Source organism: Acipenser ruthenus, chromosome 17 (genome assembly GCF_902713425.1).
Source record: "Acipenser ruthenus chromosome 17, fAciRut3.2 maternal haplotype, whole genome shotgun sequence".
Taxonomy (NCBI): Eukaryota; Metazoa; Chordata; class Actinopteri; order Acipenseriformes; family Acipenseridae; genus Acipenser; species Acipenser ruthenus.
In genome coordinates this window covers 7,253,403-7,268,159 of record NC_081205.1, presented here as the reverse complement: position 1 = coordinate 7,268,159, position 14,757 = coordinate 7,253,403, and the positions used below count along the sequence as shown (strand labels likewise).

General features: G+C 36.7%; 1 pseudogene; it reads left to right on the top strand.

The window, feature by feature from the left end:
* Positions 1-14,757, top strand: part of LOC117423616 (dynein axonemal heavy chain 9-like) — a 93,460-nt pseudogene that overhangs the window by 27,746 nt on the left and 50,957 nt on the right.

Genomic DNA, 14,757 nt, shown 5'->3' with positions numbered 1-14,757 from the left:
GTTAAAGAGAACAATTTCATCATTTTGTGACTGAATAGAAATGGAAATGCAGTATTGCAAAACAAATATAGAGAGAGGTGTCACAGAAAAACTGAAACCCGTTCATCAGAGTAGACTGTAGATAATAACAGTGTTTTGCCAAACTGGCTAATTTTTTTTTAGTTCAAACTCTCTTATTCAGCTAAGTAAACATTTAACCTTCTTGATTAGCTTTTTTTGCTAGGGTTTGCTTGCACTCTGAGGCATATTGTAAGATATGCTTGTTAGTCACTGAAGAGATATGGGAATTGTAATAGGCAGTCTCTTCTGAGGGTTTGCATTTTTTGCAGACTGACAGGTAAGATCAAACTGCAGAACAGGGAAACAGCAGCCCATTATACTGCTTGTTATTTTATACTTTTCATGTTTCACAATTCTCCAGAATACGAAGAGACTTGGAGTCAGGCATTGTATCTTTTGAAGTGTTCGCCCTAGTTATGCTTTCTTCTTTCTGTAGTAGGTTTAACTGCCTTAAGTACAGATTGCATAAACAAATTGTCCTTGAAGAAAAGAAAAAAACACTTTTTTAGTTTTTTGTTATTTCTTAGCGTTCACGGCATTATTTAGTGTCCACCTTCCAGACGTCAAAGCAAGTGACCCTTATTAAATTAGTATTTATTAGAATGTTAGATTTCCTTGACACGGTTTGCACCTTTTTATTCATTTTCTTCAACCTCTAAACATCCTCAAGCCTTTAATATTGCTGAAAAAATCCCTGTTCGATATGGGTAAAAAAACTGTCAAAATCATATGCGGAATATTAAGGTAGCTAGTGCTTGAAAGGATTTTTATATCTGTCTCTATGTTGGACTGTGTTTAGTCTTAAAAATACAGCTAGCAGTGTCCTCCAAAAAGTTGACTTCAAACTAAAGTGTTACTTGCTGTAGGGTTGCTCCCTGAAAGGAATGGTTTCCCTTGCGTCACATCCAGCCCTCAGCAAACCCCAAACCCCTTTAACCTATTAGCACCTACACCATTTGGTTAATATTTGCCTTTACAGTATATTCATGTTTTTTTAGTGTAAATGTACTTTATATACCATGTTTCATTGTGCTTTACATATCACTATTCATTTACTGTATTGTATTGTCAGTTCAACCTACATTTAACCAGGTATTTAATAATAAATTAACATTTGGCTATGCCTGACTGTTCAAACATCTACCTCCTGATAGATAAAATGATAAGCTTAATTGAGAGTAGTTCAAAAACCAAGGAATGGATACAACACATGTACATGTCTAACCATTTTTAATTGTTGCCCTTTTGAAGGCTGAATGTTTGTTTTTATTGGTGATTTTAATTTGCCCTTGTGTTTGGTTACAATTGCTGAAACTATGACACTAAGATCAAAATGATTTAGAACGTCAAGGTTCTTTTATGACTGCGGCTATTAGCTAGGACTCGTATAAAAGTGTAGGTCTCAAGGTTATGATGGTGTTAAAAAGTAGGACATCTCCTCCTTTGGGATGTTACTGACATGCTGTGTAAAGCCAAAAACGAGCTGTGCTAGAATTAGAAAATTAGCAGGGTTCTTTAAGTTTACAGTATGTGTGAAACGTAATGAATTTAGTGATACAATAAACAAAATGGTCTGTGTTTGGGAGTTTAGAAAAAACGACAATATGTAGCACATGCTTTTGTGTAATTGCCACCAGAGTCATTTACTATGCAAATGACTGGTGTGTATTCTGTAATATCATTTTCTTTTGAAGCAGTGTTGTCCTGGCTGTTAACAGTGTCATAGCAAGTTTCTTATTTCCAGTCTAAAGTATAGGGGTCGAACAGCTACTAAAGTGACAGAGTTCAATAGGTCACCAAGTGTTGCTGTTTGTGCACTACATTTAAAAACAGCTTGGAATTTTTATAAAACTATTTATTAATGGATTGCATGTGCAACTCCCCTTCCATCTATCTGAAATCATTCGCTTCACAATTATTTCACAACCATGTGACATGCAATTAGTCTACTACCAATAGTTATAATACATGCGATTGAAAGGGTCTGAACTGTTAAGAGAACATTGGATTGCAGGTCATTCAAGACTCGCCTTGCTCCTTTTGGTTCAGGACATGGTTTTACATTTCACTCTTGTTCTAAAACTACAGTATAGTGCTGAGCTTTATGGTATTCATGCCAATGCAATACCTCAGGTATCCTTTTGAGAGCAGCAGTACATGTTATACAAATGAGTGTGTTCATGTTTTATCAACTTGTGAGACATTTAAACGTTTCCTCATTTTTTAATCATTTAAAATAAATGTGTGTATATATATATAGTTTTCCAGTCCTGGGTTTGTCAGTTTACAGATGATGTTTATCTGTACTTGTTGATTATGCTTCAGATACCACACCTTGAAAATCGAGTGATGCTAGCTATTTCACTCAATGTTTTTCCTTCTTTATGCAAGTCAAGGTTGTTATAATAATAGAAAATACTCATAATGCATCAGAGTAGAATAATGCAACATGTCTAAGACTTTTGCACAGCAGTGTGAGTGTATGTATGTATGTATGATATATATATATATATATATATATATATATATATATATATATATATATATATATATATATATATAATATTGTAAACGAAACGCTGCTACACAGGTTCGTTGCCCCTTTAAAAATACAACCCAATACACTGAATGGAGTTTTTAAGCGCTGACGCGCTATTTTTAATTAAACACAAAAACAAACAGAACAGAAACAAAAAACCTAACTCCGCTTTAACTACACGGGGTATTTCCCTAACTCACTTGCAGGACGGCTAAGCCGTTTACCTGGCACCTCAAAACAAAACACACTTTTAACACAGGACTTAATTTTTCCTCAACTGCTCGGACGCAGAGCACCTCATTACTGCCTCCTTCTACTCAACAGCCTTGTGCAGACTGGCTGCACGTCTTAAATACCCTCCCGTAAATAACTAACAAAACAATTCACGAATTAAATTAAACAATAAAACAATTAACAAAAGGCGCAATTTTTTCTTCCGGGAGGTTTTAACCCTCTCCCTGCTGTCTCGCACATCCCGCTCTCTCTCTCTCTCTCTCTCTCTCTCTCTCTCTCTCTCTCTCTCTCTCTCTCTCTCTCTCTCTCTCTATATATATATATATATATATATATATATATATATATATATAAAACCCTTTGAATGCAAAATGCATTAAGGAAATTTGAGTTGGAAAATTATTTAGACTGGACTTTGTCTTTCCCTGTTGCTTGGCTAAACCCTAGGGCACAATGCAAGCATCTTCAAGTTGGAGGTTTACAGATTATTAAACTTGTGTAGCCCAAGTCTTGGGTTTATAGTGACGTGAGCTCTGTTATGTTATATTTTTCATGTTCTTTTTCAGCCACGGGGGAGTGCAACTGCAATTTTTGATCCCTCTGCAACCATGGAAACTGTGCGTTTAGTAAATCTCCATACAAAGTCACAGTTGCAGTATGGCTGAATTACACCTGCACACCCCTGGTGGTCATTCCTAACACCTCACTTTAGAAAGTCAGCTTTTTGAAGTCTTTTATTTGAAGTACATATTCCAGTCACTTTCCAAATAGCATTCTGCAGAATACATAGACATTACCAGTATATATTTATTCAGAACTGATCCATAAACCATTAGCACATCTATATACAAATTCCATCAGCATTCTGAATATGGTATATGGTAAATGTATTTTTCTATCACATAATTCTGTATTCAGATTTGGTATGTGTAAGCATTGAGCTTCCTGATCTCTACTTGTTAAGAATATGGCTTGCCCTAAGTTTATGTAAACAAACCCACCTCCCATCATGCATTGACAGTTGTCTCTGTAATGGAAAGCTGTAGCCAAGCAACATTTCGAGAGAAAACATTGTTTGATACAAAGAAAATAACCTTTTAAAAAACACTTTTCCATAATCTGAACGCATTCTGTTTTTTTTCTCATCTTATTTTTAATCATTTTTGTTCCTTCCTGTAGCTCACATCGCATTGGCATCTGGCCCAGAGGGTTGATAAATTGGAGAGAACTGTTGCAATACATTTGGTCAATTCATATTTGGTGTATTCATCTTTGCTCATATTGGCATCAATATTAATCCTCTCACCATACACCCTGTAATCAAGGTAATTACTTGCACCATTTAACAATGGATTCAGATGGCAACGCATTTAATATGGGACACCATTTGAAGGCTTTCAATAATAGTTACTGTTACTTTTCAGCAGAGGCCAATAACTTAGTGTCGTTTTCATCACACATTGACATTCTCTTATAAAAGACCTTAAAAAATAGTAAAAATAAACCGATGGCTGTATTTCACAGGTTGAAGACGCATGTGTTTTAGATGGACTGGCACTGCCCTCTGCTATCTTAATTTCATGCTTGGTTACCATGTAATCATCCCAATGGGGAAATGATAGGTTTAAATCTCCCAGTGGAAACGTAACCAGAGATGAATGATGTCAGTGACCCCATTAGTTCCCAGAGTCTGATTTCTAAGCATGAAAGATTGACAGTCCATTCTTTAATGATAGGTTGTTGTAGGTTACAATATAGTTTGTTACTAATGATTTATAATGTGTGGAAGTCAAACACTCAGGATTTCATTGAAAGAGGCACAAATCTTTGTATGTTTTTCAAAAGCTGTTGGGTTGGGGGGGGGGGGGGGGTAACTACATGGACTACAAGGCCAAGTCTTTCAAGTTTTTTTTTTATTGTCAATTTTCTTCCAATTTCTAAGTTATGAGCTGGCACTAATACATGTGGGGAAAGAGTAGCTTGCCTCCCAACAGCTATTTCGAATTGCTTGTTTTGTACTATTTCTAACACAAGCTTTGAGACACATAGCAACAGTATATTTGATGCTGAAAAGTTGTCCACTCAACATTCAAGAAAGATCTCTTGTAGGTAACAAAGATTCCACATGTATCACATTTCATTTTGAAACCATGTTTTTTGAAGAAGTTGTGTACCTCTGCTGACATCGCACAGTGTCCCAGGGCTACTACATGTTATTCACACACTCTTTCTTCTGTGACGGCTTGGAGCATTGCAGATTTCTTTCTGTAGATGTTTGGCATACTGGCTGCCACCTTGTCAAAATGGTTGTGATCTGAGTCAGCACAGTACATTCTGTGCTTGTAGCTCACAAAACTGTTTAAAGCTTGTATTGCATATGTTGTTTTTTATTTAATTTGTTTGTTTATATATCTATATATAGTGTTAGGACACTATGACATATGACATCATAAAAAGTTTAGCATTTGTTAAAAAAAAGCTGACTGAAAGGTTTAAGTCCAGACTTTCACATTTGTAGTTAGTGAGACAACAATGATTACCCTGGTTGATGATTGTAATATATTGGCATAAGGTTACCTATGTCATAACTTTGATGAATGCATTAGGGGGACTGTTTGTTATCTTCTTGGTGGCATAGCGGTCCAGTGGTTAAAGAAAAGGGCTTATAACCAGGAGTGTGACCCTGAGCAAGTCACTTAACCTCCCTGTGCTCCGTCTTTCGGGTGAGACGTAGTTGTAAGTGACTCTGCAGCTGATGCATAGTTCACACACCCTAGTCTCTGTAAGTCGCCTTGGATAAAGGCGTCTGCTAAATAAACAAATAATAATAATAATAATAATAATAGCATTTACTCCAGTCCTGTTTTTTTAAAGGAGAAAAAACCCTGCTAATTTGAACTGTTAACTAATACCACATGTTTGTCATCTTCAGTATTTACCACTTATGCTAAATTAGACGCATTTGTGAGGTGCAAGCTGGACTATTTTTTTAAAAAAGTATTTAGCCTTTTTTCTATTAATACATTTGGTGAGAATGAAAAGAAACGCACACAACTAATGTCTTTTTTTTCTTCTTGTTTAGAATTACTTTGAATATCATTTTCTGTGTCAGTCATGACATCCCTGGGGACTTTTTAAAAATCTCCCCTGCCCCTCTTTTGAGTTCTCAAACATGTCTTCTCTCCAAGTACAGCTGGTATACCAGAGTGTAAACCTTAATCTGTCCCCCTGCAACAGTCTGCCCCCAATGGATGTAAGAAATGTGGTATTTCTTACATCCACTTTGGGCAGAGTGTTGCTGGGGGACACGTTAATGGTTACACTCTAGTATACCAGCTGTGCTTAGATAAAATTGATAACTTTTCAAAATAGATAAGGTCAAAGCCTCCAGTGTCCACAACGAAAGCAAAATATTATGCTAAGCTCCTGAGAATGACATGCTATTGGAATATTCCAATTGTGTTTCTGCCTTCCAATTCCGTATTCCTTACTAATACATTCTTCCTGTTCATATATACATACAGATATGTCACAGAATGAGATTGGGCTGGTAAATTTATTCGATAGAGAAAGAAATCAATATGATAAGACGTGATAAGAAATGTAGATGTCTGTTGGTCAAGTGCAGTGGTCCTCATAGTATGGCACAGTGTCACATGAGAAAGTGAAGTTCACTGTTAAGAGAATATCTAATTATTGTAACTAAATTATATATTATTGCTATTGTTTTTCAGGGCATTCTTTTCTCTACGCCTGACTGTCTGAAAACTCCCCAGGACCCAGGAAAACTCCCCAGGATGAAGTTATATCTGCACGAGTCCAACAGGGTCTACAGAGACAAGGTGGTGGATGAAAAGGATTTTGGAGTCTTTGATAAGATACAGACTGATTTGGTGAAAAAGTTTTATCAGGTGAAGACTTTAATTTCATTATATTGAAAGCAACCACTGGGACGGATTGTGAACATTTTGAAGCTATTTGCTCATTAAATTGTCATTCTGAAAATAAATAATCTAAAACATTTGATTGCAGAACAGCAAGAGTTGACAGGTAGATTTGTTTTGCAAGTGAATGGTTTCCACATATTGGTGAGAGATAAGAACATTCTTCTCTTTTGTTAAAGGATATCGAGGGAACTCTTGAAGAAAATGAATATAGTAAATGTTTTTCTCTTTTGTGCCTCTAAGTCAAGGTCAATGTTGCAGTTGGACAGCTTTCATCAAATTCATACAATTAGAAATGGTTTCCTGGAAAAGGACATGTAAATTAGGGGTGTGCCGATTCAGCGATGCACATGGTGAGCGTTGTATATTTTTCTTGACTATACGATTATCGATTATCATGCACTCTAGCAGCCTCACGTACCAATCAAAATCCAGTGTGAGCTCCCCTCAAGCAATCAGTTGCACAACTTGGTTACATGCCACTGAATCGCTTATATGTGTATGTTCCTGCAACTAGTTGCAAGTAGTTGCGCAATAGGTTGCTTGTACTGTTACAGTAGAGACAAGCTGTACTTTCAAGCGATCTGCTGAGCGATTTGTAGTGACGTTTTTTATCACCTGCGCGGTTGCGAAATATAATTGGCTGTTACACTATCATGACTGTTTACTTTCCTGTGGGAAATTTAAAGTTAACTGGGGAGAGGACACCATCAAGCCTTTGTCAGAATTGGTTCAGGAGAGGGAGGTGTTATGGAAAGCAAACGACAAATCATACCGATTTTAATTTTTTTTACGAGATGCAGCAATGCAAGAAATTGTTGAAGAACACCGTCTGTGACAGCGGAACATATCCTCTCAAAGCTCCACTATCTCCGCACTGTTTACTTCAGAGAAGCCATCTGTAAAAACTACACACATTTCTTTGTGCAACTAGTTGTTCAGGTGTGGACAAAGCAGTTGCAGGCGTTGCGTAATTTCAAGAGCGATTTGGTTGCGCAACTGATCGCTCAGATTTAAGAGTCGCGCTGCGTGTAAAATGTGTAAGGCTCGAATTTGCAGGGCTCCAGACTGGGAATAAAATGGTTGCAAATGTGCCCAAAAAAAATTTTTAAACAGATTTTTCGGGTTTAGGCATTTAAAAGCATGTGTCAGTATTTATGAATGCACCATGACGTAGGTCCGAAAGGGGGTGAAAAAAACGCATATCACACGTTTTAATAAACAGAAGTAGGAGAAAGACGGTAACACATACACTAATACTAATAATAACAATTTGTATTAACACTAGCAGAATATGCTAACCCCAGTTTCATGCAGCAGTTGTGATGGTGACCAAACGTGTTTGAGTGTTGTGTAAACATTTAGTAAAATAGCAGAACCAATTCATTGCAGTTTAAACTTGTTTTTAATGAAAAATAAATGGTAACATGTAATAATAAGAGCTGTCTGTGTTACATGCTGTCAGATCAGGACTACACTGACACTGAGCACTGGCACTGCAGCATGCTATTTCCAGTGTCACACTGTACACAGTTAGAGGTGCCGTCACCAATTCCAGACACAACACTTGCAAAATATTTAAAATATAAACATGCTGAGTTCATTGCAGTCATCTGCATTGATTAACCACTCAGCAGAATGTGGCAACACACAAGTGAGTACAGTATACAACACAATTTGGACAGGACACAATTTGGACAGGACATTTGCAAGTGCTCCCGAATATAGTAATGTATGGACACTGGGAGTGAACTACTTCCTTCACCATGTTCCCTCACAAGGCGTTCTAGGGCTTGCCTGTCGGCTCCCAGATTCATCTATTTATGACCTTTCTGAAACCGCTGCCATCTTTTAACCTTTACGTTATTAGTAATATTATTTCTACCTCTCTGTCTGTCTTATTTCACCTCCACCGTATCTGTCTGAAACTACTTGTCAAAGCAGTGTTTTAGATAAGCAGAATCAAACAGAGGGTAAGCCAGCTCTTAATTAAATCCATAAATACATACTAACTTGGTATTTAAAGTCTCCCCATCCTTTTTTTTTAAATCTTCTCCTGCTGCCGGTGTAGCTGTCGTATCAACTGCATCCGGAGTCCCCCCGGGGAAACGCTCTCCTGGTTGGAGTAGGCGGCAGCGGCAAGCAGAGGCTGACAAGTCTGGCAGCTTCTATAAGCTCCTTGGCTGTCTTTCAAATTACTTTAAAGAAAGGCTACAGCATTCCTGACCTTAAGGTAAGCCCATGTATAACCAACGCCAGGAATTGATTTAAGATTTTCTCCGTATCACTTTTCATAGCGGAAGATCTCCCTGCATATTAAGGAAAAGCAAGCAAGTGTACTTTTTTTTTTTATAAACCCAGCAGTGCCCACTTTTCTCCTCCTAAAGAATACATTTGAATATGTAATGACAAGATATTATCCTTAAAGAAAATCGCCTTAAGAATATCATAATATAACCCTACAAACTATTACCACAACGTTAAAATTCTCAGCAATGGCAAACTATTTTTTTCAGAACTCTGGTCCTGGAAATGCCAGTGTAGATTTAATGAGTAACAAAAAATTAAAAATAGAGACAGACATCATGCTAAACAGCAGCACATAATTTAACTTGAAATATTAAAACAAATATTGTTACTGTGTTAAAGATGGCAAATCATACTTCAAATGTGATCTCAGCTTGGTGAATATTATGTTTTCTCCTCTCTAGACTGATTTGGTGAGCCAGTATATAAAAGCCGGAGTAAAGAACATTGGTACTGTATTCCTAATGACTGACGCCCAAATATCAGATGAAAAGTTCTTAGTCCTGGTCAACGATCTCCTGGCATCAGGTAAGGTCATGATAGATATGATAGTTATAAACAGCTAAAACAAGTAAAGCCACTTGCAGAGGGTATTACTAGTATTATGAATTGAAAAATGTAGCTACCCAGTAGTCCAAACTGACCTGCAATCTGAACCATACTTTCATAATAAAATGCATGCTGACAGCAGCTGTAGAAACTGACCAACTTCAATAATTCTATAATGAGTGTGTCTCTGTATCTTTAGTTCAAAATGTTATTACTGATTGATCACATATACCTTTACAAACCATCAATCAAATAATCCATAATCTGAACAGGGTCCTTTCCCAACATGTTTGGATTAGCGAGTCTGCTGTACTGTACTGTACTGTTTCCTCAGTGCATCATGGAAGATTCTCATCTACAGATCATCTTTATTCAAACATACAGGCACCATGCAGGTTATCGATAGTTGCAGTTCAAATGTAGACCTTTGAAAATGTTATCCGCAGAATGAGCAACTCCAATAGATGTGTACTGTAAATGGACTGAAATGGAGATAATTCAACGTTCTCTATCCAAAATTGCCTCCTGCTATCAAGCTTACTCAAGGCTCTTGACGCATCCAAAGTTATTCTAAATTGTTGCCAAGGAAACGACACATGTAGTATACTGTTTATGCAGTTATCTTGGAAACTGTGAGATAATATCGAAGCTGGTGCCTAGGAGAAAAAAGAGAAAATACTGCTCCAGGCAGCTTCAGAATTTGTTTGAATATATATGGAGTTCAGTGACACATCTGTATGCTCATGATATGACAACTTAAATGGACGATACTTGTATTGAGATTACACTTTTAACAGCACAATAAAGTGCTGAAATGATCACTTTTGTGTTCCAAGTTTCCATTAAATATTTTTTACTTTTTTTTTTTTTTCTTTACTGCACTGACTTGCCAAGTGAAAATAGATTTCAGCTGCACTTTCTGGGCCTGGAATGGAAAAGTGGCATTTTTACATCATAAGCTTTTAAGTAAGAATTTAAGCCACTGTGTTTTGGGATTGTAGTACTGTGGTTGTATTTATTTTTTTCTATATTTTTATAATGAGCTAAGCTTCTCTGGTAATGTCAGTGCGTACTGCCCTTGAACTCTACAGCATTTTGAAGAGGAGCTCAGCAGGGTGTGAAAGGGAATTGTTGAAAAAGCTTGTTTCAGACTTTCTGTATGCAAAGTCCTCCGAGATTTACATTACCAAAGAGAAATAGTCAGATTCGCAATTTTTTATCAATCGTAAGCAAGATAGGATTACATGTGTGTCACTGTGCTATAAAATCATTCTATTTCTGGCTCGCATGCACAATTTCTGTTGCAGGGAGTGAAATGCATGTGAACCATATTTCTCTTTACTAGATATGGAAATTCTATTGAAACTGCCCACATGACAAAGGTGGTTCATACATGAAATCAGTGGCCATTGTCAAAAATATTTAACTCCCGAGTTATTTAAAGTCGATTTAGGTGAAGGATAAGTTCGATTTTCAACTGTTTTTAGACTGTTGAGATTGTTAAAAACTCAACAACATCAATACCAAACATAATGTTATGTAACTCTGGAGGTAAAGCTTTGTGAAATAGGATCTTCTTTCAGTGCTCATGTGACTGTCGCTGCACTTTTACTAAGAACAATGAAATACATGACATTTACAGTTGTGTGTTTGACTAATGTGGTTTAGGGGTTGGGAACTGTGTTATTTGAAAACGTGAATATACTGACTAAAACCATGTATTTTTATGTTTCAGTACCCACATAGATGAAATGGTTAGCCCATAGGCAGATTTACTGCAAACCATTATATGAGATGTTGTATTGATTGGCATACATGTTTTCATACTTTGGTCTAATCAGCTGTTTTCTTCTATTACCTTTCTTTGCTATTCCACTGTTTTGTCCTAATAATCTCTTGCACTTTGTAAACAAAGTGTTTCTGCGGAGTAGAAGAGTCCCTAAGACATGATTAATGTCAAGTGCTCCAGCCTTGCCTCACAAGCATATTGTGTTTTTGCACCTGTATGAAAAATCCCTGATTTGTTTCTAGAAGTTGAGAATATCATTGGCAGCTTGAGGAATGAAGTGAAGGGCCTTGGTTTGATGGACACCCGAGAAAACTGCTGGAAATTCTTCATAGACTGTGTTCGAAGGTAGCTCAAGGTGAGGTAGCCAGAGCAAAAAAAAGGAATTTAGAGGCTTTGATTAATGATCTGCTTGCAATTTCATTCTTAACAGTAATATTTGGAGCATGCAGGAGAATAATACATTTTTTTAATTTGCATGTTGCAGCCCCCACGACCAATTTTGATCTAAACTTATTTCATAATATATTTATCATGTACCATAATATTCCTCATTCTCGTCATACCCCTCGCTCTGTTTATGAGCAATGTATGATCCCAGGGGCACTGACAAGCACTGATCTAGTATTATCAACTAGGGTGAAATTGGGAACAGCCAAGCTGGCTGGTATTGCTTTATTTGTTATAGCTTATAACCCAGTTTAATTTAATGCATGACCTTTTTTTTGCTTTTCAGTCGAAATTTATTTAAATATGTTGTGGACCAAAAATTCCCCATGTTTGCCCTTTTTGAAAAAGAACACTTTAAACATCTGTATTGCTGTGCCTAGATATATATATATATATATATATATATATATATATATATATATATATATATATATATATATAGACACACACACACACAAGTATACTTGTACTGCTTCAAGAATATGTGGTTTGTTAACTTCGTTCCTTAGATGTAAACTGGGATGGATTATAATAGAGGAACATTTCTTGTAAAGTATGAGGAGTACATTACTGAAAAGCTTTTTTTTTCTCTCTCTCTATTTGTTTGTTTTTGAGAAAATGTTAGTGTGCAGTATTTGGAGTCGACCTTTATTACAGGGTCAATTCCAGCTCCCCCCCCCCCCCCCCAACGTTTAACAAAAAGGATGTATGTTTGAAAATGTCATTTATATATTTTTATTTTTGTGTTCCTTCGGATATTTTAGCAAATATTCTGGGATTTCTGTTGCTTCAATATTGAGTTACTAAGTCTGCCTTTACCTGACTTTGGAGCAATAACACCCAGAACCACTCAAAATGATTTCAAGCGACATACAACAGTACCAGAAATTAAAACAAAAACAAAAAAAGAAAACCACTTAATGACCTTTGAACTACTTGCTTTTTAATGTTACAAAACTAGAAAAATAAAATGAACTTGCATTCTGGTTTGTTTATTTCTAATTGTGCAACATTTTTAAAGCTACTAAATTGGGCTCTTTATCATTCAAATAGAAAAACTGTGTCGATAAAGGCACTTGCTGAGAAGTTACATACTTATAATGTATGTGTTTAAAGTTATGGGTGAAGTGTTGGTTAAGACCCTGTGAGGTACGTAAGCCCCATTCAATTCCCATTACACTTAGTTCATTTTGTCTGATTTTGTTTCTCCTCATTGCTCACCCGTTGGTAACAAGCTAAGAGTGCGCAGCAGGAAGTTCCCAGCTGTCATCAATTGCACAGCGATAGACTGGTTCCACGAGTGGCCTCAGGAAGCTTTAGAGTCTGTCAGCTTGCGTTTCCTCTAGGAGACAGAAAACATTGAGGTGAGGAGCTAGCGAGTTACTGATGTGATTGGAAATGAGCTGACACTTTGCAACTGTGTTAAGCCCTGCTGGTTTAAAAGACTTGCTGTGTGGGATTCACAGGTCCAATGAAATGTATACAGTACTGACAGATCAGAGAAATTTGACAATTTGTGATTTGTAATGAAAACCGTTACTTGTGTCTTGCCCCAAGGCACAAGAAGATGTTTTACTGTAACAATAATTAAAACAAAGTTAAATTCCTGAGTAGTCTTCGTTTTTGTGAATTTTATAGTAAGTTTGCTGATACACATTTTGATCAGCCATAAATGGTTCATTTCACAGTCCTCCCATCCAAACTGTATGATCTGATATCTCTTTCACAGTAAGAGACGCACACCATATTGACTTACACAATCATTTTGGCCCAGGTAAATGTACAGATAAATGACATAAGAGCAACAGAACCCACAACTAGAAACTGATTGCAAGCATCTTTTTTTTTTTTTTTTTTTTTACATCAAAACATCATTTAGATAGTGGCTTGGTCTGGTGGGAACAATAGACAGTGTGGTCCTGTGGTTTGTTCTTTACTGTGCTCAATATGTAACTGCAAGCATCTATATATTTTTTTCTTTTTTCTATTTAGCCCTCAGTAAAGGAGTCGGTCAGCAAATTCCTGGCGTACATTTACACAAGCATGAATGAGAGCTCCAAAGGTTAACTGACCGATGATCATCGCTACAACTGTGCCACCCCCAAGTCCTTCCTGGAGCAGATCAAACTGTACCAGAACCTGCTAAGAAAGAAGAGCAAAGAGACATTGGAGCAACAGATCCCACAACTAGAAACGGATTGCAAGCATCATAAAGTGAAAAGGGTTTGTAAATTACCCATGGGGGAATGCCAGCTGTAATAATACAGGATTTAGATCAGAAGTGGCTCATATGGGCATTGCAAACATATATTTTCATTAAAAAAGTGATATCTAGTAAGCTGTTACTACATGTACAGTATTTCACTTCCTAGGTCATTTCACCTCAGCATTGTCTTCTGGCTATGAAGTACTCGCAGGGATATTACTAAGGAAGTGCAATGCCGCCTGAAAGCAGGACTTGCAAAAAGAGAGTTCTTTTAACCTAGTATAGTACCAGTTATGTTTTAAGTTGGAAATATACATTTGTAATAAAACTGTGCCTTTTTAAAGTAATTGTAGCTAGCTAAATAAGCACCTTACCTGATTTGCACTTCCATTAGTGAGTTGGTCTCAATGTGCAGTTTTGAAATAAACATGTTATGACACACGTGTATTTTCATTTTAAAACATGATATCTGGTTCTTAACTTCCATGGCTATTTGACCTCAGCAGTGTCTTGTCAGTCAAAGCATGTTACTGGCATGCCAGTCAATAGGGCAAAAGAATAGCTGGTTAGTTAATGACTGGAAAGAAGCCAATTCCACCCTCCAGGTTTAATGACCAATGAAGTGCAACTCTAGTTGAAAGCATGGTTTGCAAACCGAGATTTATTTAACCAAGTGTAGTAC